Source organism: Gekko japonicus, unplaced genomic scaffold (genome assembly GCF_001447785.1).
Source record: "Gekko japonicus isolate JY-2015 unplaced genomic scaffold, Gekko_japonicus_V1.1 scaffold926, whole genome shotgun sequence".
Taxonomy (NCBI): Eukaryota; Metazoa; Chordata; class Lepidosauria; order Squamata; family Gekkonidae; genus Gekko; species Gekko japonicus.
Window position 1 is genome coordinate 399,797 of NW_015163629.1, and position 23,449 is coordinate 423,245.

General features: G+C 46.7%; 1 long non-coding RNA gene across 1 annotated transcript; it reads right to left on the reverse strand.

Moving 5' to 3' along the window:
• Positions 1-4,062: 4,062 nt before the first annotated feature.
• On the reverse strand, positions 4,063-22,637 carry LOC107107257. Its single transcript, XR_001482388.1, has 3 exons — positions 22,579-22,637; positions 16,159-16,239; positions 4,063-4,214 (listed from the first exon to the last, which is right to left on the reverse strand). It is a non-coding gene; the product is annotated as an uncharacterized LOC107107257 (long non-coding RNA).
• Between the last annotated feature and the right edge of the window lie 812 nt (positions 22,638-23,449).

Consider the following 23,449-nt stretch of genomic DNA (forward strand, 5'->3'; position numbering starts at 1 on the left):
CAAGGTCACAACCAGCAGCTGCATGTGGAGGAGTGGGGAATCAAACCCGGTTCCCCCAGATTAGAGTCCACACACTTAACCACTACACCAAACTGGCTCTCAAGGGGAATAGGCGTTAGCCAGTGAGGGACTGTGGAACCTCTGGGAAGCAGGAGAAGAGGTAGGTTGAAGGAAAGTCTGTCATTATCTCAGACAGGACTTGAAGAAGCAAAGGGATAAACTACTAGAAGAACAAAGTTTGCATCCACTGGAATATTTAAGACCAACAAAGTTTAATTCTGGGCATAAGCTTATAGCCAGAATTAAACTTTGTTGGTCTTAAAGCTGCCACTGGATGCAAACTGTGTTCTATTGCTTCAGACCAACACAGCTACCCACCTAAATATACCAGGAGAAGAGCTAGGTCACTGAAGAAGTGAGCAGTGACTCACGAAAGCTCATCCCCTGCCACAAATTTAATTAGTCTTTAAGGTACTACTGGACTCTTGTGTCTCTTTCTTCCAGGCCCAGGGAAATGCCGATCGCCACTTTGGGGTCAGGAAGCAATTTTTCTCCAGGCCAGTTTGGCTGAAGATCCCGGAGGTTTTTTTGTCATCTTCTGGGCATGGAACAGGGGTCACTGGGGTGTGTGGAGGGCGAGGTATTTGTGAACTCCCTGCATTGTGTAGGGCGTTGGACGACGTAACCCTGGAGGTTCCTTCCAACTCTATGATTCTATGACTCTTGCTCTTTTCTCCTATTTTCAATAGGCTGAGATTCTTCGGTTTAAGACAGAGTTACAAATGAAATTAAGCTTTTCTGACAGAAACACCTCGTCAGTTCAGTAAAGCTGTGTGTGTGTGTGTGTGTGTGTGTGAAACTGCAACTATTTTAAATCAGAGTTCTGCTGTCCTTTGCTGTACTAATAACTTGTTACATTCCTTGTCTTACCCATGAAAAGACTAAGCACCGAGCCCTTCTAAAGAAGACACAATAAACGTATTATTTTTATTTTGCAAAAGAAAGGTGTTGGTGGAAGTCACTCCGGGAGGAGGAGAGAGAGGAAGTAGTAGAAAATACCTCAGATTTCTATTCTACGTCCCCAGGCTTCCTCAGTAACAGTAACATGTCGGGTTGCCAGCTCTGGGTTGGGATATTCCTGGAGAATTGGGGGTGGAGCCCGGGAAGAGTGGAATTTGGGGAAGGGGGGTAGCCAGGCCCATAGCTACCACGGGGCCCGTGGGGCTTGGCCCCCTGGCGGGTTTTATGGACCCCACTCCCTGAGCCTCGGGTCCCCCTCCCCCCCGGCCCCCTCCCCCGATTGCCTGTCAACCTGTCCAAGGGGAGGAGAAGGGCAGTGATTCCAGAGGCAGCGGCACAAGTAGCGGCGGCGGCAAGGCGAGGCTGAGAGAGCCACCCAGGCGGCAAGCATGAATGGTAAAGCCCAGGCAAGGCAAGGAGTCAGGCAGGCACCTCCTCTGACCCAGCTGTGCTCCAGCGGGCTGAGCCCGCACACGGCACCTCCGTGGCCAGCCCAGCCACCCCGCGCCTCACCTCTCCCACCCCTGGGAGGGAGCCAAGGGTGGAAGTCAGGTTGCCCCTGGCACCGCACCATGGGAAGGGGTGGTGGAGCTTCTCAGGGAGGGAGGGAGCCGGATGCTCCAGGGAAGGCCTGCCCTTGGGGGGGGGAGAGGGAAGCTGCAGCCACAGGGCATAACCCCCCCTTGCCGTGGAGCCTTTGATTTAGTTAGCCGGTGGGCCCCCTCAAGGTCCCCTCCCCCCAAAATCTCTAGCTTCGGGGCTGGAGGTAGCACAGAAGGGATATGATGTCACTCTAGGACTTCAATTTCTCGTAGACTATGGTATAGCACAGAGAGTCTGCCCTCCAAACCTGCCATTTCCTTCAGGGGAACTGATCTTTCTTCTTTCATTCTTTCTTTCTTTCTCTATCTATCCTTGTATTTATATCCCGCCCTACCCCGAAGGCTCAGGGCGGCTGACAAGGGTACAATGTGCCAAGATTATAACAATAAAAACGCAAGTATAAAACAGTAAAATACAATAACAAATTCACAATACAAATTTAAACACAGATGGGTAGATCTTAAACCCAACGGTAGCTTCCTGAAATCTATCATCCACTTCATGCCAGGTGTGTGGAAGATCTTTACAATTCTGGAAGGTCTCCAGGCTGGCAACCTCGTAGCACATGTTCTAGCACAGTTAATTGTTAAAATTGCCTTACTGACCACTCGCAAACCCGTGACATAAACAAAAGCAAATTGGCCACTGTTACTGGAAGGTATGACGTGGGAGGTGGGGAGCTGAGAAAGCACCTGGCTGTCACGTGGAACCACTTCAGAGTTCAGACTGCAGGCAGAAGATCACATTTTCAGACACTCCCCTATATTAAAAGCTCTCTGCAAACAGATAGCCAAGCAAGCCCAGAGAGGGGGTTAGAACTTTTCCTCCTGCTATACTGCATGAAGTATATTTATATGAATGAACATTCACCGCAGGAAGCTGCTCTCTCTCTGCAGTCTGAGGTGGTGTAACCCATTCTACCAACTCAGCATTCTACCACCCCCTTCTCCTGTGTACCCAAACCAGGCCTAAGCCCTTCACTTACTCTGTTTGCTGTTCCTCTCCAGACAAACAGAAACCCAGAGAATAGAGATTTCCACATGGCTCTTGGCCAGAGTTGGAAATATAAAGATGGAAATGAGGCGAGAACTGCACAATAAAGTTTTATGAAGGCAATTCAGGTGTCGGTTCTATAGTGCCTTTCAAGTATCTGGCATGTCTGAGTCCCATAAGCCAGGCATAACCTGAGCCAAGCCTGCAACAACTTGTGACTTGCCGAGCTGAGCAAATTCACCAGCCACCGATTATGGTCAGCAGGGTTTCAACCTCCAGGTGGGGCCTGGAGATCTCCCAAAATGACAGGTCACTCACCTCCAGACTACAGAGATCAAGTCCCCTGGAGAAAACGGCTGATTTGGATTGTAGCCTCTGTGGCACTGTACTCCACTGAGGTTCCTCCACAATAATGGAAAGTAGGCTGTCGCCAGCGGGACTTGCATGGGGGTTTCCCTGTGGCATCTGACTGGCCACCGCAGGAAACAGGATACTGGACTAGATGGACCATTGATCTGACCAGTACGGTTACTTGATAGTGTCTGGCAACTGTCAAGAGGCCTGTGAGTGGGGATATGGGAGGGGGCTGCAATGCCAGCTGTGGCGTCACGTCACTCAGGGTAAAAAAATGGAAGAGACAATGGTAGCTCTAGGAATCACCAGAATCGCTATGGTTTTTATCATAGAACTTCTGTCAATTCCTAGAACTACCCTCTGTTGCTTCAATTTTTGTTTTACTGGAAGTGGCATGATGCCACAGCTGCCATTGTAAGGGTTTTTAAAAGTTTTCTCTGTTGGGAGTGGGGGGCAGGGTATCCCCCATCCTGATCAGGGACTTGGTGGCATGAGGCGATTCTGCATCTAGCATTCGCCCCACATTTTCTCAACTGGGAGGGGAAAGTGGAGCTAAAAACCACATTCAAATACCTCCAGGAAGGCCATACTGACTGCAAAGTCACCCATAAAACGGCCATAAATCTATGCAGAAGGTACCATAAAATCTGATGATCAAAGGAAGCAAAAGCAGCATGCAGTGTGAGGCTACCATAAAATCTGATGAGGGAAGGAAGTGAAAGCAGCCTGCAATGCAGAGGGGAATTTCTGTTCCAGTGTGGGTTTCGTAAAACAATGAAGGGAAAAGCCAATGCAGAATCAGCCATGGTTACTCTTGTGTACTCTTTTTGCTTGTTTTGTTTATCCATAGCATAGAAAGGTGAGTTTTCTGGTCAAGGAATCTGAACATATTATTAGATCTTTGCTACATGGGTGCACTCGATCAATGCTCTCCATCAACACAAGTGAAGATCCTGATTTTATAGCATCCTGCAGTTTTTTATTTCATCTTTGCAACGACCGAGTCTTCCTAATCAGAACCGGGGCCTTGTTACTCACCCCCTTCCGAAGGACACGGCCCAACTTAATAAGCTTGATGTCTGTTATGTGGCTCTGAAGATGAAAGGGGCTATATAAAGTGCTAGGCGTCATTATGCAGTTGACACTCTGGTTTCATCCGGTGACGGGCTGAACCCCGAGCGACTTTCTGGGGGCCGAGGAAGACCAGAGAAGCGCTGATCTCTCGGCAGGATGCGGCGAAGCGCCTGTCAGTATGAATTAAACAGAGACAAAGAAGAATAAGTGACACTTTAAAAATGGATGATGCAATTTTTTTATTGGCTTTTTCTGGCCCTTCTGAAGAGCGTTTAAATATCTAGAATTAAAGTTTCAAAGCCTAATTTTAAGGCTGAGTGGTTTATAGTTGCATCCTTTGATTCCTGGTCTGGAGGATAGAAGAACTGCTTCCTCGTGGGATTAGGTCACCTGAAAAAAGTCATGGGATTTTTTTGAGTCTCCCAGGAACAATTCAGTGTCCTTTCCCAGCATGCAACACTTTCCATGGGTTGCCTTCTGGAGAAAATGACAAGTTCTGCTGGTGGAAGGGACAGATGGGAGCAAACCTGAGTCCTGCTCTACAGATTTCTAGAGAAAGAGATGTCAGAGCCAGCACCCTCTGACTGGGAAGTGCTTGATGTTGGAAAATTTGATCTTTGTTCGCTGGAGAGAAGGCATTTTCTTTCTATGTAAAAATCTTTATTTCTAAAAGGAAGGGTACACAGGAAATCTACAAAACAAGAAACACTTTAAGACTACATGCTTGCAACAAGAGAAACGCTAGTCGGTAATGGAGATTCTTCCCATTCTTCTTGATCCCTAAAAGGAAATCACCTGAATACATTTAACTAATGATTGTGAGTAAGTAGGCTTCAGTTTCCTGGGCTTTCTCCCCATTGACTTTGATCCAGGTTCCCTTCCAGGTCAGACTAAACAATAGCACACAAGGTAAACACATTAACCCTATAATGACTGAATTTAGACCTTGCAACACACATATTTCCAGCACTTGATTCTAGACATGTGCAGTTAGAGATTTATTAATGTAGTAAACAACTCACATTGGTGGTGGAAAGTGCAACTGGCTTATGGCGATCCCCCCATAGGGTATGCAAGGCAAGAGATATTCCTTGGTGGTCTCCCATTCAAGTACTAACCAGGTGGAGCCTGGAAATCTCCTAGAATTACAACTGATCTTTCCAGGGCTTGTTTCACTGGGGCAAGGGTTCCACCCTTGGAGTTGCGGGCAATTAGAAGCTAAGCCTCTTCCTCAGGATTTGCTCATGAGCCTTAAACTTACTGAAACACTTTGAGAGGATTGCTTTTTAGGCCCAGGCCAAAGTGCAACCAAAATGTTGGCGTGGCTACTATAACAACATTCCTGTTACACTTCACTCCAGCCACAGAGGAGGATTTTCTCGGCTGTGGCGCTCGCTTCCTCTGCGGCTAGGTCTTCTGCATGCAAAACGGTTCCTTGAAAAACACTGATCTTGCACATGTGGTACAACTGGAAGCAACGAAGCACAAGAGGAACGGTGTCACAGGTCCATGCCTGGGTAGTGTCCAGGGGTCATTTCCAGTGGGAGCGCACAGGAGCAGAGCTCTGGCAGTAAGGAGCCCAGGGGGCAGGCACATGCAACAAGACTCACCCCCTGCTCCCAGCAGCCCTCAGTTGGGCCACGAGGAGCAAGAAGCAGCCAGGTAAGTTACAGAGCCCCCCAGGCCTGCCTTCAGGTACAAGCTCTTCCTCCTCTGTGAGGGCAGATCTGCACATTCCCTCCCCCCATAGCTAGCAATCAAAAACAGTCCAGTGGCACCTTTAAGGCCAAGGTTTATTCAGGTAGAAGTTCTCCCTCCTCTGCTAGGGCAGATCTGCGCCCCCCCCCCATAGCTAGCAATCTAAAAGAGTCCAGTGGAGCCTGAGCGGTGGGTGTTGCCTTCTGACACACTTCCGGTGATGTCAGGGGGTGTGGCATATGCAAATAAGTTATGCTAATGAGCTCCTGCACCTCTTTTTCTATGAAATGACCCCTAGTAGTGTCAACTACGACTGGAAGTCATAAGGCCGAACCAAACAAAACACAAACCCAGTTCACAACCTGGTGGAAGGAGGTTCAAACACAGCCATTGTGGTGACAGTCTTAAGGCTTATTCCCTCAGCCAACGCTATTATGGATGCCGTGCATTCGACTTTTAGTGCCTGAATGTGATGTGTTCAGAACTGAGTAATCCATACCGTCTATTGTCTTGACCAGAGTTCAGAACAACCTCCTCCTTGTAATACTTTCATAACTAATTTGTTGCCTTTTCTCCAATATGGCTGCATCAGGGCTCTTTTTGTAGCAGGAACTTCTTTGCATATTAGGCGACACCAGGGCTCTTTTTGTAGAAAAAGCCCAGCAGGAACTCATTGGCATAATAGGCCACACCCAACAGCAGGAACCCATTAACATATTAGGCCACACCCCTGACAGCACAGCTCATTAGCACATTAGGCCACACCCCCATGTTACCTGAAGTGTGGTTATCCAGCCACAACCACCTTTTGCTTGTTATTCTGTTTACTTTGTTTGTTGTCAAAACCCAGGGCTTTTTTGTAACAGGAACTCCTTTGCATGTTAGGCCACACACCCCTAATGTAGCCAATCCTAATGAGTTTCTGCTGTTGGGTGTGGCCTATTATGCTAATGAGTTCCTGCTGGGCGTGGCCAACATGGGAGCCAGCCGGAACTCCGTTCCTGTGTGTTCCTGCCCCAAAATTGCCCTGGGCGACACACCCTTAATGTAGCCAATCCTCCAAGAGCTTACAGTAGCCCCTGTAAGAAGAGCTCTGTAAGCTCTTGGAGGATTGGCTACATTAGGGGTGTGTTGCCTAATATACAAAGGAGTTCCTGCTTAAATGATATAGCTGGGAAATGCAGGTATTTGGGACTTTTAGAAAAACGAGTAAAGCTTTCTAGCCTTTAGAGATGGAGTTCGCAGTCACAGTCATGGTAGGAGGAATTACCAGAAACTATGCACAAAAGCTATGCACAAAGGCCAAGGAAGAAACAATGGGGGGGATCAATAGCCCTCTCTCCTACTATGGCTGACAGTACGTGGATGGGGGGGGGGAGACTTAGAGTTAAGACCTTTGTGGGTGCTCAGAACGAATGTAGCCATCAGCACCTCCGATCTTCCACTGGCGTTTGCATGTGTTCTCAGTCTGCTTTTTGTGCTCGATTGTATGCTGCAAGAAATGTGCAAATGGGCCTAAACTGCTTTTGAGGAAATAAAATCTCTTTTGCGTGCTTGTATGGAACTATTTACGTAGCTTAAAACAACCACAAATGCAATACTGACAAACCCCAACACACCCACACCCAGCCACCCACCCCAATATGGCTTTTGAGTTGGTTGGAAGTCAACAGCTGGTTCATCCACAGGTGCCGCCTGCAATCCCCAGGCGAAGGGCCAACAGCCCTTTGGTTCTCGCCCTTTGGCTAGTGCATCTGGCCACACCCAAGCATCGCAGTACCTGCAGGAAGAGGCAGGCAAGCTTAGCTCAGGTGGACCTCAGCAAGACCTTCTTCCTTTCTCCTCCCCACCACCAGCTTTATACCCTTAATATGACAACCTCATTTAAAAAAAAACAAATTAGGAAGGGGAGGAGCTGTCAGCACAGGCAGTCTGACCCAAAGGTCCACTTGGGGATCTTCCAAGGGCAAAGAACCCTTACAGAACTGATGAATGTGTATCCTGTCAGAACCTGTGCCAGTTTTTTCTCTAGCCACCAATCTTCATCTGCCCTCCTTGTTGTCCATAGCTATAAAAACCCCACAGCTCTATAACAACTGGTGAGCTAAACAGGTTTGGGGGAATCCCTTCTCTTAATAAAACACCCCCTTAATTAACTTACATTACTCCGGTGAATCAGCGGCCCCCTCCCCGAAGAGCTTCAAATTCCACAGCCAGCTAGAGTAGGAGGCTCGGTAACTTTGTTGTTTTCCTGTGCGCTCCCTGGGCACTCAGCAAGTAAAAAGTAGGGTTTAAAAAAAAAAGCACATTTGGGGCTTTCAGAAGCCCAGTTAGTTTGCCATGGAACTGACACACAACCTAGCCTCAGACCAGGGACCCCCAAAGTGGCGCTCACCGACACCTTCCTTGGCATCCATCAAGTGTTTTTAGAAACTGGGTGGGGCCAGGTGAAGCTCTCTTGCCCAGCTGGGCGTCTCATTTGCCACTGAAGACCTGATTGGCTATGCAGATCAAAATAACATTGTTTCCCTGGCGGCTGCCACTACACGGTTTGCTTTATTCTCTCTTCCCTGTGTATTTGTAAATTACCCTTCTTCTCCCCTCCAGTTGGGTTTTGTAATGTATCCAGTCCAGACAAGTCCAGACAAGTCCAGAGACAAACGTCGAGCTTCTCTCCAAGAGATAATAGACTATGCGGATCCTAGCCCGCTCCAATCAGGGGGCTAGGTTCCCGGCCGAGAGCCTATGGGACTCTCGGCCACTGTAAATAACATATAGGGAAGTAGGGGTGTGTTTTGGGTGGTGGTTTCTTGGGGGATATAAGCCGGCCTGCGAGCCGGCCAAGGTCGTCTTGTTCCGGATAGAATAAAGTACGCTTTGCTGAAATCACTCTCCGTTTGCGTACTTTTCAGATTTCATCTGCGTGTGTAGCTCCACCTCCTATGGCGGTCATTTTGGGATTGGCTCCACCTCCTGCGGCAGCCATTTTGTCATTGCGCCCACCACTCTGTGGTGGAATTCCAAAGGTGCCTACAAACACCTTATTAATAACACTATTAATGTTATTTTTATTCTTAATATAGTACCATGCATTGACTTGGAAAGCCCCATCTCGTCAGATCTTGGAAGTTAAGCAAGGTCAGCCCTGGCTAGTATTCGGATGGGAGACCACCAAGGAATACCAGGGTCGTGGTGCAGAGGCAGGCAAGGGCAAACCACCTCTGAACGTCTCTTGCCTTGAAAACCCTATGGGGTTGCCATAGGTTGGCTCCAACTTTATGGCACTTTCCACCACCATAGTATCATACAGTGTTCCCTCTAAGCTGAGTTAGTGTGAGCTAGCTCAGTTCTTTAGCCTCCAGGTCACACATTTTTGTCTTAGCTCAGGAAGGATGGCTCCAGAGCAAACTAATTTATACAGTCGCCAAAGCGCTTGCTCACAACTTTAATGCTAGTAGCTCACAAAGCAGAATTTTTGCTCACCATAGTGTTATATAGAGTCATATATGCAAAAAAGACTACAGTCTACATTGCTCTCATGTACTGAGAGATATGGCATCATTTATTGATCTTGTCATACAGCCCCAACATCTCAAAGGCTTGGAATGGGTTAACAATACATTAATCATCCTACCCTATCCCTGGTTACCAATGCCAGCGGGACTAAAAGTGTTGACTGCGCTGCTGCCAAGGCCACCATTTGTTTTGCTCCCTATCAACATTTGCAGAAAACGGAACTTTACAGAGCTGGAGTGCATGTAGCAAATGACTCCCAGTACGCACAAAGGGGCGGTGGTGCTTGGGCATAAAAGAGAAAGCCATCTGAAGAATGCAACATGTGCCATAACATTCACCGCATCCCATCTACTATGTGGTTGGACAGGGAAGTTTCTCATGATGGCTAATAGTCTCAGTAAACATACAACAAAGACAAGAGGACAGATACTTTCCAAGCTCAAATGTATGCATGCCAACAATGCCCGGCAGGACACCTACAGACAGGTTACAGACTGGAGAAATCATGTGCTGGTACTGCATGAGACTATCAAAGCTACTGCTGTTCTAATTACCAAACATCTTCCACATTCAGCACCCAATCAGATAAAAATAAGGGAGAAGACTAGGAAAATTTTAATCTCAGAATACACTTCTGCAGACTAGAGCCTGTTTTTTTAGAGGGGAGGGGAGAGGTTATGCTTCAGATATACCCATAGCACATTGGAAGCATCCTTTCTCAAGTTTTAATCTCATCAACTCATCAGAAGTAGTAAATTCAGTTGTGATGACAGCAGAACCTGACCTTGGTGTAGTGGTTAAGTGCGTGGACTCTAATCTGGGAGAACCGGGTTTGATTCCCTATTCCTCCACTTGCTGGATGACCTTGGGCAAGCCACAGTTCTGTCAGAGCTGTTCTTGAAAAGAGCAGTTTCTGTCAGAGCTCTCTCAGCCCCACCTACCTCACAGGGTGTCTGTTGTGGGGAGGGGAAGGGAAACGAGTTTGTAAGCTCCTCTGAGACTCCAAGTGAAGGGCGGGGTATAAATCCAATCCCTTCTTCTTCTTCTACTTGGGTCTCAACGTGTGCCCTGGGATGGTAACAGACATTACAAGTAATCACTGACATGGAACCTAAAGATATCAGCTTCTGAACTCAATTTGTTTTCTTCCAGCATTAGAGACATTTCCCAACAAATGTCAAGTATGATGATGAGAGGTAGTGTGGTGTAGTGGTTAGAGTATCAGACTAGGATCTGGGAGACCCAGGATTCAACCGCTACTCTGCCATAGAAACTTGCTGGGTGACCTATCTTATTGTGAGCTTCAAGAGGGGATTGGAGAAACATTTGGAGCAGGGATCCAAGAGTGGCTATTAGCCACAAGGAATAAATGGAGCACTATGTCTGGGGCAGTGATGCTCTGTATTTTTGGCTTTGGGGGGGGGCAACAGCTCTGTATTCTTGGTACTTCAGGGGGGGGAGCAACAGTGGGAGGGCTTCTGGAGTTCTGGCCCTGCTAGTGGACCTCCTGATGGCACCTGGGTTTTGGCCACTGCCTGACACAGAGTGTTGGACTGGATGGGCCACTGACCCGACCCAACACGGCTTCTCGTATGTTCTTATAAACCTTGGGCACGTCACATTCTCTCAGCCAAACCTACTTCACAGGGTTGTCTGGAGGATAAAATGGAGGAGAGGAGAACAATGTAAGCTAGTTTGGGTCCCCATTGGGGGAAAAGGCAGGGTACAAATGAATTAGAGAAATTTGAAAGAAATGATTCCCAGCTCTTGCGGTTCCAGCCCTAACATACTGTAAAGCGTTAGGAATTGATTCTGAGTGCACAATGGCCAAGAAAATTATCCATTAAGTCACCAGGAAAATGAAGCTCTTTCTACATCTGGGAGAGCATGTTAAAAGAAGCAAAAAACAAAACAGAATATAAACTACAAGAAAGAAGACCCGAAGGATTTTTGATCTTTTCTTGAGGCTGCCGGCCAAATTGATTTCATGGTGACAGTTAAATAACCGCCTTCTCGGGGAACGCTGGCGAACAGCATTTCCGTACTTAATGGATCTAGCTTCTCAAAATCTCAATGTTAATTTCTGTGACACTGATCTTCCTGACAATAGAAAAAGCAGCAGAACCAGGCCACTCACAAACTAGAAGTCTCTTCAGCGGTGTTCCCTCTAAGCTGAGTTAGTGTGAGCTAGCTCAGTTTTTTAGCCTCCAGCTCACAGATTTTTGTCTTAGCTCAGGAAGGACGGCTCCAGAGCAAACTAACTTATGCAGTAGCCGAATCACTTGCTCACTACCTTAATGCCAGTAGCTCACGAAGTAGAATTTTTGCTCACAAGATTCCACACTTTAAAGGGAGCATTGCTCTTCAGTCAGATCCACACTTGCCTATATCCATGCCGCCAGGCTGAGATTTCTGTCTTTGTGCAGGTGCTATCATGAGACAGTTTCAGCCCTCCTCCCCATGTTATTTTCCCAACTCTGGATGGACACAGGCTCGCCATCTGTAGCACTGAATGCCCAGGGTGCCAATCTCCAGGTAGGACCTGGCGATCTCCCAGAATTGCAGTAGCTCTTCAGGCTGCAGAGAACAATTCCCCTGGAAAAAATGGCTGCTTTGGAGGGTGGATTCTATGGCATTGTACCTCCACTGAGGTCCCTCCCCTCTCTAAACCCCTCCCTCCCCAGGCTCCACCTCCAATATCTCCAGGTATTTCCAACCAAGATGACAATCCTATTAAATGCCATTTATGTGCAGCTTCACCACCAAGAGCAAGGCTCTGTAGTTTAAGCATGCATGATGCGGAGAAGAGAAATATAACCCCATGCCACATGCCCTATGAGCTATGGATGTCCCACTGGGGATTTATATATTGCGTGCGCGCGCGCGCAATTGGCTGCTGACTCACTCTGCACCTTAAGGCCGGTGCTTGTGGGCAGGGTGGCAAATGTGGGGATTTTTTTACCTTGCACAGGTCCCTGTGGGATCAATCTGAGCTATGCCAAGATTGCTGGTGGCAAAATGTTGCACACATTTCAGTGGTGTATCTGGGGCTGGAGGGGCTTAGGAAGCCAACTAAATCCTGCTCTGGGAGAACAGACCTCCCGGAATTCCAAGTGATCTCCAGACTACAGAGATCACGTCCCCTGCAGGAAATGACAGCTTTGGAGGATGGATGCTGTGAAGAAATGCATTTTTTTCCTGGAAGGTTTGAGCTGAGCCAAACCTCCACTGTGTGTTCTAAAGGGAGGTGGGGGGGGGGGAGGCCAGCTACCTCTTAAGAAATGCTAAATAGATCTAGCTGGAGAGATAATGGGTGGGGCGAGCACTACCCTTTCTCCTAGCAGGGAACAGAGATTTGGAGGAATGAAATGCTAGAGGGACTCCAGGGAGGAAATGTCCTGGAGAACTCCAGGAAAAGATTCTTTGACCCGGCGTGATCAGGTCACTGGGAGGGGAAAGGGAGATGATAACAACTCCTTGCAGGAGGAAGGAGGGCTCTTTTCCTTGGGTGCTGCGTCCATGAGAGCGGACAGGCCTCTCCACTGAGAAGGCAGCCATTTTGATCATGTACTTGCCTGGAGAGCTGGAGAAAGCTTCAAGGTAATGGCAACTCCACAGCAATCTGTAACTTCCTAGGCTAAAGAAGCCTGTCCTGTATCTTAACGTCTGGTGATAGGGCATGTATAGAGAGAGGGACAGAGGATTGTGTTTTTACCTATTTCTTTTGTATCCCTTGCTCAATCTGGTGCTGTGCTAGAAGTATGTTTGTAAACATTTTCTTTTTAATAAATACTTGATAACTTTGGATGCTGGCAGTGGTTCTCTGTACCACATAAACCTCCACTGTCTCAGATATGCTATTTTGAAAAGGAACATCAGGGGGAAGGAAGGCAGTTGGCAAGCGGCTATTTTGCCAGGGGCGCACAAGGCAGTAAACTGTCCCCATGGTAACCAAGCGCTGGGCAGCGGGAGACACAAAGGCAAGGCCTCAGGACTTGGAAGGGAATCTGGGAGACCTGACCCTCCCAGTGGGCAATTCCGTACAAAGGTCAGGTGGTGGCAGCAGGCTACCCGAGAGTGGAAGAAAAGCCCCTCTAGATGTTAAAAAACACCTAGGAGGGCAGGCCCATTCCGGCACAAATGCTATGGCATTACATCCCTCACTGACGTCAAACTCTGCCTTCCCAAGCCTCCCCCCCAAATCTCCAGGAATTCCCCAACCCAGATTTAGCGACCCTAGAAGAGCAGTTAAAATTAATTAGTTAAAGGAAAAATGGGTGTGGAGGGGAGATCAAGTGGCTCAAACTCCCAAGAGCTTAGAAAATGTCAGGAGTTATTTTGGGGGTAGGACAGGATCTACTAATGGTTCCTTCCCTCTAGGGGTGCCAGCCTCCAGGTGGGACCTGGAGACTCCCTGGAATTACAGTTCATACCCAGACTACAGAGATCTGTTCCCCTGGAGAAAATGGATGCTTTGGAGAGTGAACTCCATGGTACTCAGCCCGAGTGAGGTCCCTGTGCTCCCCAGGCTCCACCCCCAAATCTCCAAGAGTTTCCCAACCTGGAGCTGGCAACCCTACCCCCCCACCAGAGGCCAGGGAGGACCTGGCAACTCTGCTTCCCTCTCATGAATCCTCAGAGGCCCCAACTTGTAGATAACTTAGTTAAAATGCTATCCTATAAGAAAGAGACAGAAGATCGATTCGGGTGGGTAGCCGTGTTGGTCTGAAGCAATAGAACAACGTTTTAATCCAGTGGCAGCTTTTAGACCAACAAAGTTTTATTTTGGGTGTAAAACTTTCATGTGCATGCATGTGTATCTGAAGAAGTGTGCATGCACACAAAAGCTTATGCCCAGAATAACACTGTGTTGGTCTTAAAGACACAAAAGGATGGAGTTCCTGGGGCGGTATGCAGAAGAATACAGTGTGCTGGACCCCAGTTTTAGGCACATTTTCTGATTATACTAATTGTGTGGGTATCATCACTGCTGGCTGAAACTTGACTGTTGTTGTTATTTCTTAAAGGGGGATTGTGATGCTTCCTACCAGTCACAGTCTGATTAGCTTCAATTATATAGTTGCTAAATGGTATGAAAAATACTTGTGCAATAAATGTGAAGACTGGACAGTAGAAAACAACACATTTAATAAACAGTAGACCAGATTGAGACCAGGTGACTCCATGCTGGATAATTGTTTTGTGCTTGACTACACCATATATGGAGCTGCGGTGGCTCAAGTGGTTAAGACACTGAACTGCAGGCTGTGGAAGGTCGGTAGTTCAGCAGTTTGAGACCTGAGTGCGCCGCATGATGGAGTGAGCTCCCGTCTCTAGTTCCAGCTCCTGCCAACCTAGCAGTTCGAAAGCAAGAAATTGCAAGTAGATAAATAGGTACCACTTCGGTGGGAAGGTAACAGCGTTCCGTGCGCCTTGGTGTTTAGTCATGCCGGCCACATGACCACGGAAACGTCTTCGGACAGCGCTGGCTCTTCGGCTTTGAAACGGAGATGAGCACTGCGACCCTAGAGTCAGACTCGACGGGCTTTCGAGCAAGGGAACCTTTACATTTACCTTTTACACCATATATACATATTTATTCATTAATATAAGAGCTCTGTCTTTTCTACTCGTTTTAGTTTAAAATCAGCAGCAATGCTGATGGTTGGAGATTCTCCAGAATATGTCATTAAGCACATGCATGTTTTAATTCTTGGACTTAGCATGAACCCATTATATTCAGCCTGGTTGAAATTTAGGGCTTTTTCCTTTGAAATCTTTCTCTAAAACTGTACCTGTTATTTGAAGATTGAAACAGGGCTTTGCGCTTGCTGCCTTTCGCTTATTAATTATATTATTCTATAATATAGCAGCTATCAGTTTCCCCTCCCTGTAACTGGGAACACAAGGCTGCTTTTATACAACAATTCAGTGTTGTTTTCCTTTGCACAGATTATTCATACCTCCGGATTGTATCGCAAAAAAAGGGGGGGGGGAAAGGATTTGCCCACCGATAATTATAAGAAAACAAAGATGATTGTTTCTAGATGTAAAGCTAAGGTTCTTCTCAACTTCCAGGCAATTGAACAGGTAAAGTGATACCTGGTTCTTTAAGCGCTTTTGTCTAAATAATGGGAGCTGAGAAAGATGTAGTAGAGCTGCCAAAATGAAAACTGAACAGACACCTGCAGGAACACTGACATTTTGGAGAATGACTTGGGGTATGCAGGTGCAGTCAATTACAAATGCATTGAAATCTAACCTGGTTATCAACACAAGAGATTAATGGACATTATAGAACATTCAATCTTAATTCTTTTCTGAACTAAATACTGAGACTGATTTCCTAGATGTACAGTCTCACCATGTGTATATTTAGTAACAACACTTCTGGCTTAAGATAACAATTTTATAGCTTTTCAGAAATGTCTCTCATTCGAGTCAACTTGCCAGGTCCAAATTCCAAAGTCAGTTAAGATCTGTATGCCCTGTGCAGTTTAGTATATCCGAAGAGACTGAAGATTACATATAAGAGCTGAAGAGTACATATATGATTCTATACATGCAGAAAGGTATCGGCTGGATAGCAGGAAAAACTTTTCCACGGTCAGAGTGGCTCAAAGGCGTAATCAGCTGCCTAGGGGGGCGGTTAGCTCCCCTTCCCTGACAGCTTTCAAGACGAGGCTGGACGAATATTTGTCAGAGGTGCTTTAGGCTGGCCCTGCATTGGGCAGGGGGTTGGACTAGGTGGTCTGTATGGCCCCCCTTCCAACACTATGATTCTACATCTCAGTAGAGCATGGTGTAAGTTTTGTTTGGAAGACTATTTGTTTGGGTTTTTTAAAAAAGAAATCTTTTACTGTGATTAGTTTCTAGCAGGTGCCAGAAAGAGTTGCCTACCTCCAGCCGGGGCCTGACATCTGGAATCATAGCTGATCTTCCTGGGAAGAAGAGAGCAGGGTACATGGTATACCATAGTATCTAGGAGAAACCGAAGTCCTAGAGTGAGCGGACATCCACACCGAGCTCCTTCCCCAGGTGTGCCCCCCCATTCCCCAAATTTCCCCTGTGGCGGAGTTGGGGACGCTAATGCTAGTGGCTGTTCTGAATACAACCTCTGATGTTGTGTTATTTATTTATTACTTTATATTTGCATCCCGCCTAGCCGGAGCAAACTGGCTCAAGGCGGTTATGAGGAAGTTCTCAGGTGGAAGATCTGCCTCGTTGTTTATTTAAATACCCTTTGACTCAGTAAGGAGTATATGTCTTTTGATTCTTTTTTTTTGGAACTCATGAATCATTGAACTGGCTGGCCCCGGTACGGATGATGCAAACAGCAAAACCAGGCCAGACAGAGACAAGGTAAGGGTCTTGTGTGCAGGAGGGAAAAAAATCCTAAAAGGCCAGCTGATAAGGACAGAAAATGCTGCCGAAGAGAACACTGACAGCAGCGAAGTGTCATCTAATAGGGGAATCAGGAGTCAGCCAACTCAGTAGATTAGACATGCCAGCCCCCAGGTGGGAGTTACAATGAGAGATCACGGGAGAAGTTGAACAACCGATACAAACTTTACAAACAACTCTGATATAATTACTTAGATATTATTTTATGAAAATGTATGTACTTATTTCTGGGAAGCCGCAGATATGCTATTAACAGAAGTGGAGAAACTTTACAAACAACTGTGATATAATTACTTAGATATTATTTTATGAAAATGTATGTACTTATTTCTGGGAAGCTGCAGATTTGCTGCGCAGAATTTTGAATGGATGAAGTTGTTGACAATTGGAAGTTCGGAGTGACTATATGAACTATATGACCTAAGCACTTTGATCATCATGTGGGAATTATATGTAAAAACCCATTAATGTTAAAAATCATTATAGTAAATACATATTTTTTTTCATAAAATAATATCTTAGTAATTATATCACGGTTGTTTGAGGGACTGTCTTTCCCAGCATGTTCCCCAGAGAGCACTGAGGTTAGGGTCTCAAAACCGCTTGACTCTCCCTGGACCGAAAGATGCCAGACTGCCCTTTACTAGGGCCAGGGCCTTCTCAGTAGTGGCTCCATACTGGTGCAATGAGCTCCCGGAAGACATCAGAGCCCTGTGGGACCTTTTACACTTCTGCAGGGCCTGCAAAATGGAGCTCTTCCACCAGGCCTTCGATTAGGAGCCGCTGCTAACAATATTGAACTGGAATAAGGCCCTTCACGACAGCTGCCTCTGCCTGTGCGATGTCAACAGTAACTACCTTCGGCCGTACTTCCCAATACATCTGCAACATCAGGACCAAGAGTTACCACCACTAGCACTTTAATTGTATTTACTTGTGAATTGTATCTGTAAAGTATATGAATTTTATAAGGTGAATTTTGTCTGTAATGAATGTGTGTTTTATTGTATTTTAATCTTTTAATGTGAGCCTGCTTTGGCAGGAAGGGCAGGATACAAATTGAATTAATAATAAACAAATAAATTGTATAGCTTGTATTGGTTGTTCAGCCTCCAGGTGGGACCTGGGAATCCCCCGGAATTTCATCTCATCTCCAAACCACAGAGATCAGTTCCCCTGGAGAAAATGGATGTTTTGGAGGGTGGACTCTCTGGCATTGCACCCCACTGAGGTCTCTGTCCTCCCCAGGCTCCATCCCCAAATGTCAAGGAACTTCCCAACCTGGATCTGGCAATCCTACTCCCCCGTCCCCTGCTGATGGCCAGGAGGAACCTGGCAACCCTAATGCAGATACTTTGAAATCTGAGACAACCTTGGAGGAGCTCATCTGGCCTGGGGTGCATGAAGCAGGACAGCCATGTTGTCCTCCCTCTCCAGCAATTCACCATCCTTATTCCAAGATGTAGACCAGGGGTGGCCAAAGTGCAGCTCAGGAGCCACATGCGGCTCTTTCACACAGTCTAATTGAATGTTAATAAAAAGCAAAACTGCATATTTTCCAATAAAAATGTGTGTGTGATATTTGTTTATGTCTTGTGGCTCTCAAACATCTGATGTTTATTCTGTGTGGCTGTTACGTTAAGCAAGTTTGGCCACTCCTGATGTAGACTTTTTACTCGTCAACAGTGTAAGGTTTGGCTCTTACTTTGTGACCCCTTCACCTGTAAATATACCTCTCCTTAGTGAGGACGTATGCTATGCTTTCCCCTTGCCTTCCTTAGCGTTTCCTGTTTATATTCGCTGCCACCAAAGGCTCTTTCTTTGGAATTCTTAATGGGACTTCTTAATGGGATAGCTTAGTTATATTTGGCAGAATGACAGAATGGTCAGCATTCTGTTTACTCTAAACAAAACAGTTGCTTTCTCATAAACATAAACAGAACTTATTTAGAAGTATAACAATGGAACGGTTTCAGTAAAGGTCTTAAGCGCAGTCGTTTCAGATAGGCAGAGTTCTTCTTCGTCTAAAGTTCCTTAAACAGACCAAACCACAAGGGCTTATTTTCTCACTTGCCACTTAAGCGAATAACTTCCACAAAACTTAATTTCCGAACTTCCCACTGAGACTAATAACTTAAACAAAAAACACATGTTTCTTTTACAGCACCTCACTTTTCACTCACTCAGTTATCTTCCCCCCCATACTCTCTGAACAAACTCTGTCTCCACAAACCAGTCATCTCCACCCCACAGGGTGTAGCCCATCCAATCATAACATACTCCAATCACCCATCCAGCTAACCTTTTTCTTATTCTTGTGGCCTACATTTTAACCCATAGCAACGTATATATAACCTCCCCTATTAAATCACTGAAATAAAACACACACAAGATATTTAGATCTCAAAACACCACAAAAAGTTGCAGAGGAAATTAGCTGCTTTAGCACCCATTTTGGTTAATGCCGTTTATGCAAATACCTGGAAGGCACATATCCTACAGATTGTATATTAGAGCACTGTTAATATTTGGAAGTCGGAGTATTTTTTAAAATTCTGTAAACAGTGTGGTGTTGTCATTAAGAATGTTAGACTAGTATCCAGGTTCGAATCCCCACAACCCATGGAAGCTCCCTAGGTGACCTTGGGCGACTCATACACTTGCAGCCTAACCTACCTCACAGGGTTGTTGTGAGGATAAAATCAAAGAGAGGAGAATGATATAAACTGCTTTGGGTCCCCATTGGGGAAAAGGCACGGTACAAATACAATCAATAAATAAAAGTGCAAAAGGTTTATGTAATGGCTAAGTCTTAAACCACTGGGGAAACTGAGTTTTCTGCCAGCATATTTTAAGAAACTAAACTAGTATGTAAAGATCCTATTTCTAAAACAACTACTGGAAGTTGGCTTCCGGTCTGGCTCCCACACATGGCGGACGCTTCCTCGGGTCGCTCCCGAGGGCGCCTCGCCCGCCCGCGGTGGAGGAGGGAATCCGCGTGAGCGGAGACCCGAATGAGCCCCTCAGAAGAGAGGAGCTCGGATCCGGGGCGCTTTAGGGCGCACTAGGGGGGAGTCGCTCTTTCGGCCGAGAGGTCGGAGAGCGAGGCTCCCGCCATGCCCTGCCCCAATGGACCTTGCTGCGTGAGCGACCCCGAACGGGGTTTAGCGGAGCCACCAGACGTCACCGAGTGATAAAGCGACCATCCGCAAAAATGGAAAAGAAAAAGAAAAGATCGGCTTAACTGGGAGTTGTCAAAATGCAGAGAAAAAGAACTGAAAATTGTTTTCCCCCCCCCTCCCAGCGAAAAAGGCGAAGAGGTTAATCCTCCATCTGTACAAGCGAAAAAGAAAAGGAGGGGGGGATGAATTGAGCGGACAGTGATGTTTTCCTTTGATGTATTTGAAAGCGAGAAACTTGTCTCTCTGGAGCACATTTTAAGAACTTTCTAAAAGTAAACAAAAAAGAAAAGATGTCGGAGCTGGGCAAAAGCGAGCGGAGAAGGAGGGAGGGACTTCCGTCTGGGCGTTTGTTTGTGTGCAAGAGCCGGCTGTTGAATGTTTGGACTGTTTATGGCTGTGAATCCGACGGGAGTTTTGCAAAAAAGATAAGTTGGAATTGTGACAGCGAGAAGTGCCTGATAAGCGCTTATAAGTCAACAATTGCGAGGAGGACCCATAGAGAGTCTGGGAGCGAATATAAAAGCGAAAATGAAATTGATACCATTCTCGAAAATGGGGACCTCCGGGGCATGAAAGGAAGAGGATTTATAGTACATGAACTGAGCGTATTAACAACAACCCGAAGGAGGATCTAACAAGCCGGAAGGAGAAGACACAGAGGAAGCTCCTCCACGTCAGCGATAGTAAAAGTACCCAGCACGCAAAGAAGCGGTTCTGAATGTGCACAGAAGAGACCCTTTTTATTAACAGAATCTCAAAGGAACATTACTAACATATTAACAGAGAATACATGTAACAGGACTAAGAAAAGAAGTTTGGCAACACACAGAAGAAGCCCAAGAAGATTAATTGGACATTACTAACAGTTTAATTTACCTGTTTATATATCACTCAGCTTTCTCTTTCTCCCACTGTCTACCCCTTCCTTTTTTTCTTTTAAGCGAAATACCTCCCCTTTTTAGGGGAGCCAATAAAACCTTTATTAAAAAAAAATAAAAAATAAAAAATAAAACAACTACTGGAAGTTGAGGGCCAATTTGTTTGCAAAGAACAAGGCAAAGCTGCTCCCTGTCTCCAGGACTCTTTGATCTGGCCACAGAGCAAGATGCGAACTCTAAAGATAATAGTAAAGACCAGCTATTTGAAATGGAGCTTTATGCTAATGAAGCACTTGTAATAGCTTCCAAAGCAGTCAGTTAAAGCCATACCCAAAATGCATCCTGTGATAAGACTCCTTTGAACACAAACAAGATCAAGTTTGAAATACTAGAGTTGGATAAATCTGTTGAACAACTGTAAAAGCAACTTTTGAAATAGCAGCATATTTGGTTAAAATATTTAAAGATAAGGGTTCCAAACTGGTTTTCAGAAATTATACCTATCTCATCTTACTTTTACAGGCCAGCAAAGCATACTTGGGTGCTTTGGATATTGACTATCCATAGAACGTGGTACTCCAATAATATTGTATCAGTTAGCAACAGAAGTGCCCCTTCTTAAAAAAAGCTTTAAAATTTCTACAGATATAGAAACTGTGCTTAGAGTGCTTTTGAAATAACTACTGCAATCTCTTTATAACTTTCAACCAGGGGAATTGTATCCTCTAACATATATCTATATGTTTATATTTAAATATGAGTATTCTTTTGGTAATAGGTTACATTGGCAGGTGAATTACTTCCCCTTAGTTTTACTTATGTTAACTTTACCATTGTTTGATACATTGTTACTAAATGTAAATAAATGTAGAAAGCCAGTTTGGTGTAGTGGTTAAGTGCCCAAACTCTAAGCTGGGAGAACCGGGTTTGATTCCCCACTCCTCCACTTGCACCTGGCTGGATGACTTTGGGCAAGCCACAGTTCTGTCAGAGATGTTCTTGAAAAGGCAGTTCTTGAAAGAGCTCTCTCAGCCCCACCTACCTCACAGGGTGGCTGTTGTGGGGAGGGGAAGGGAAAGGAGTTTGTCAGCCACTCTGAGATACCTTTGGGTAGTGAAGGGCGGGGTATAAATCCAATCTCCTCTTCTAAAACTTCATTTCGAAGTGGGCAATATTATCTAAGATGCCACTTGCAAATAAGTACTTCAGGAACACTGCTCCAGTCCCCAAACAGCTGAATGTGCAAAGGATTGCGACAGTTTGAGCCCAGTGGCACCTTTAAAACTAACAAAAAAACTTTGTTGGTCTTAAAAGGTACCACTGGACTCGAACTTTGTTTGGCAGAAATTATATGCCATATAGTCTTCAGCTGCTTGTGGGAACTACAAAACTTCAAAATTGCACACCGGATAGATTTCAAGACAAAACTGTAAATTTTAACAGAACAGTATTGTCTTAGAAATCGCCCCCAATTTGTATTCAGTTTTATAAATTAGGCTTGCCAATTCCAGGTTGAGAAATTCCTGGAGATTTAGGGCCAATACCTGGGGAAAGGAGGGACTTCTGTTTCTCCTAGACTCTATGATATACCATAGAGTTTGCCTTTCAAAGCAGCCATTTTCTCCTGGGGAACTGATCCCGGTTGCCTGAGGAGCACTGGTAATTCCGGGAGACCCCCCAGCCCCCGCATGGAGGTTGGCAACCCCAACTCACTTTCTATGAGAAGGGAGATTTAATTTACTTCAGGCTACGTTCTACTCCCCTCCCCTCCCTTCCCCAACGACTACACTGAACCGTTTAGAAGACCGTTGGTGTCGTCACTCCAACCAAGGGGGAGGGGAGAGTCACTCTCTCACCCACTACAGCAAACCCGGCGACCCGCTCCAAAAACGCCTCCTCCGTCCCCTCCCTTCTCCTTTAGCAAGGCGTGGCAACCTCACTTCCGGCGGGCCATCTCTTGGGAAAGGAGGCGCTGAAGTAGAAAGAGGGAGGAAGGGAGAGGGAGTTCAGCCGTAACCAAGAGGGTAGAAAAGAGCAAAAAAAAAAGAACACAGCGCGCACGCGCAGCTTCCCGCCCCCCTCCCCATCCTCCCGAGATAAGAAGACGCAAGCGAGAGCGTATCAGAACGTCGGAGGGAGCACGCATGCGCTCCCAAACAAACACAGTTACAGACCCCCCCCCCTCTCAACGCATCCGGGCGAGTGCGAAGTCCGGCGCGTTTCGTCCTCGCGGGCGCGCGCACGCGCAGGCCGGAGCGAGGGAAGGCGGGGAGGGCGCGCGCGAGAGCGCGAGCGGTCGCCTCGCAGCCTCGTTCTCAAGCTGGGGAAGGGGGCGGGGCCTTTCTCGCGCTCTCCCCCCCACCCCTCCTTCCCTCAGGAGCGTCGCGCGAGTGCGAAGAGAAGAAGGAGAAGCGGGGGTGGCCGCGGCTCGGCTCCCCTCCCTCAGCTTCGGCTGCCCCGGAATGTGAGGCGCGGAGCCCGCTGGAAAGGGGGGGAAGGTGACGGCTGCTTGTCAAAACGCGGTTCCCCCCCTACCCCCACAGTGGTCGCGGCGATAGCGGGGCCGGGCTCTGCCTGCCTGCGCGAAGCTCCCCGGTCCCCGCGCCTGAGGGAAGAAGGGGCGGCTCCTTGGGCGGCGGCGGCGGCGGCGGCAACCACCTCGGCGGCGGCTTCTTCTTCTTCTCCTCCTTCTCCCCGGGCTCGCTCGTGGTCTTTCCTCGCCCGCCA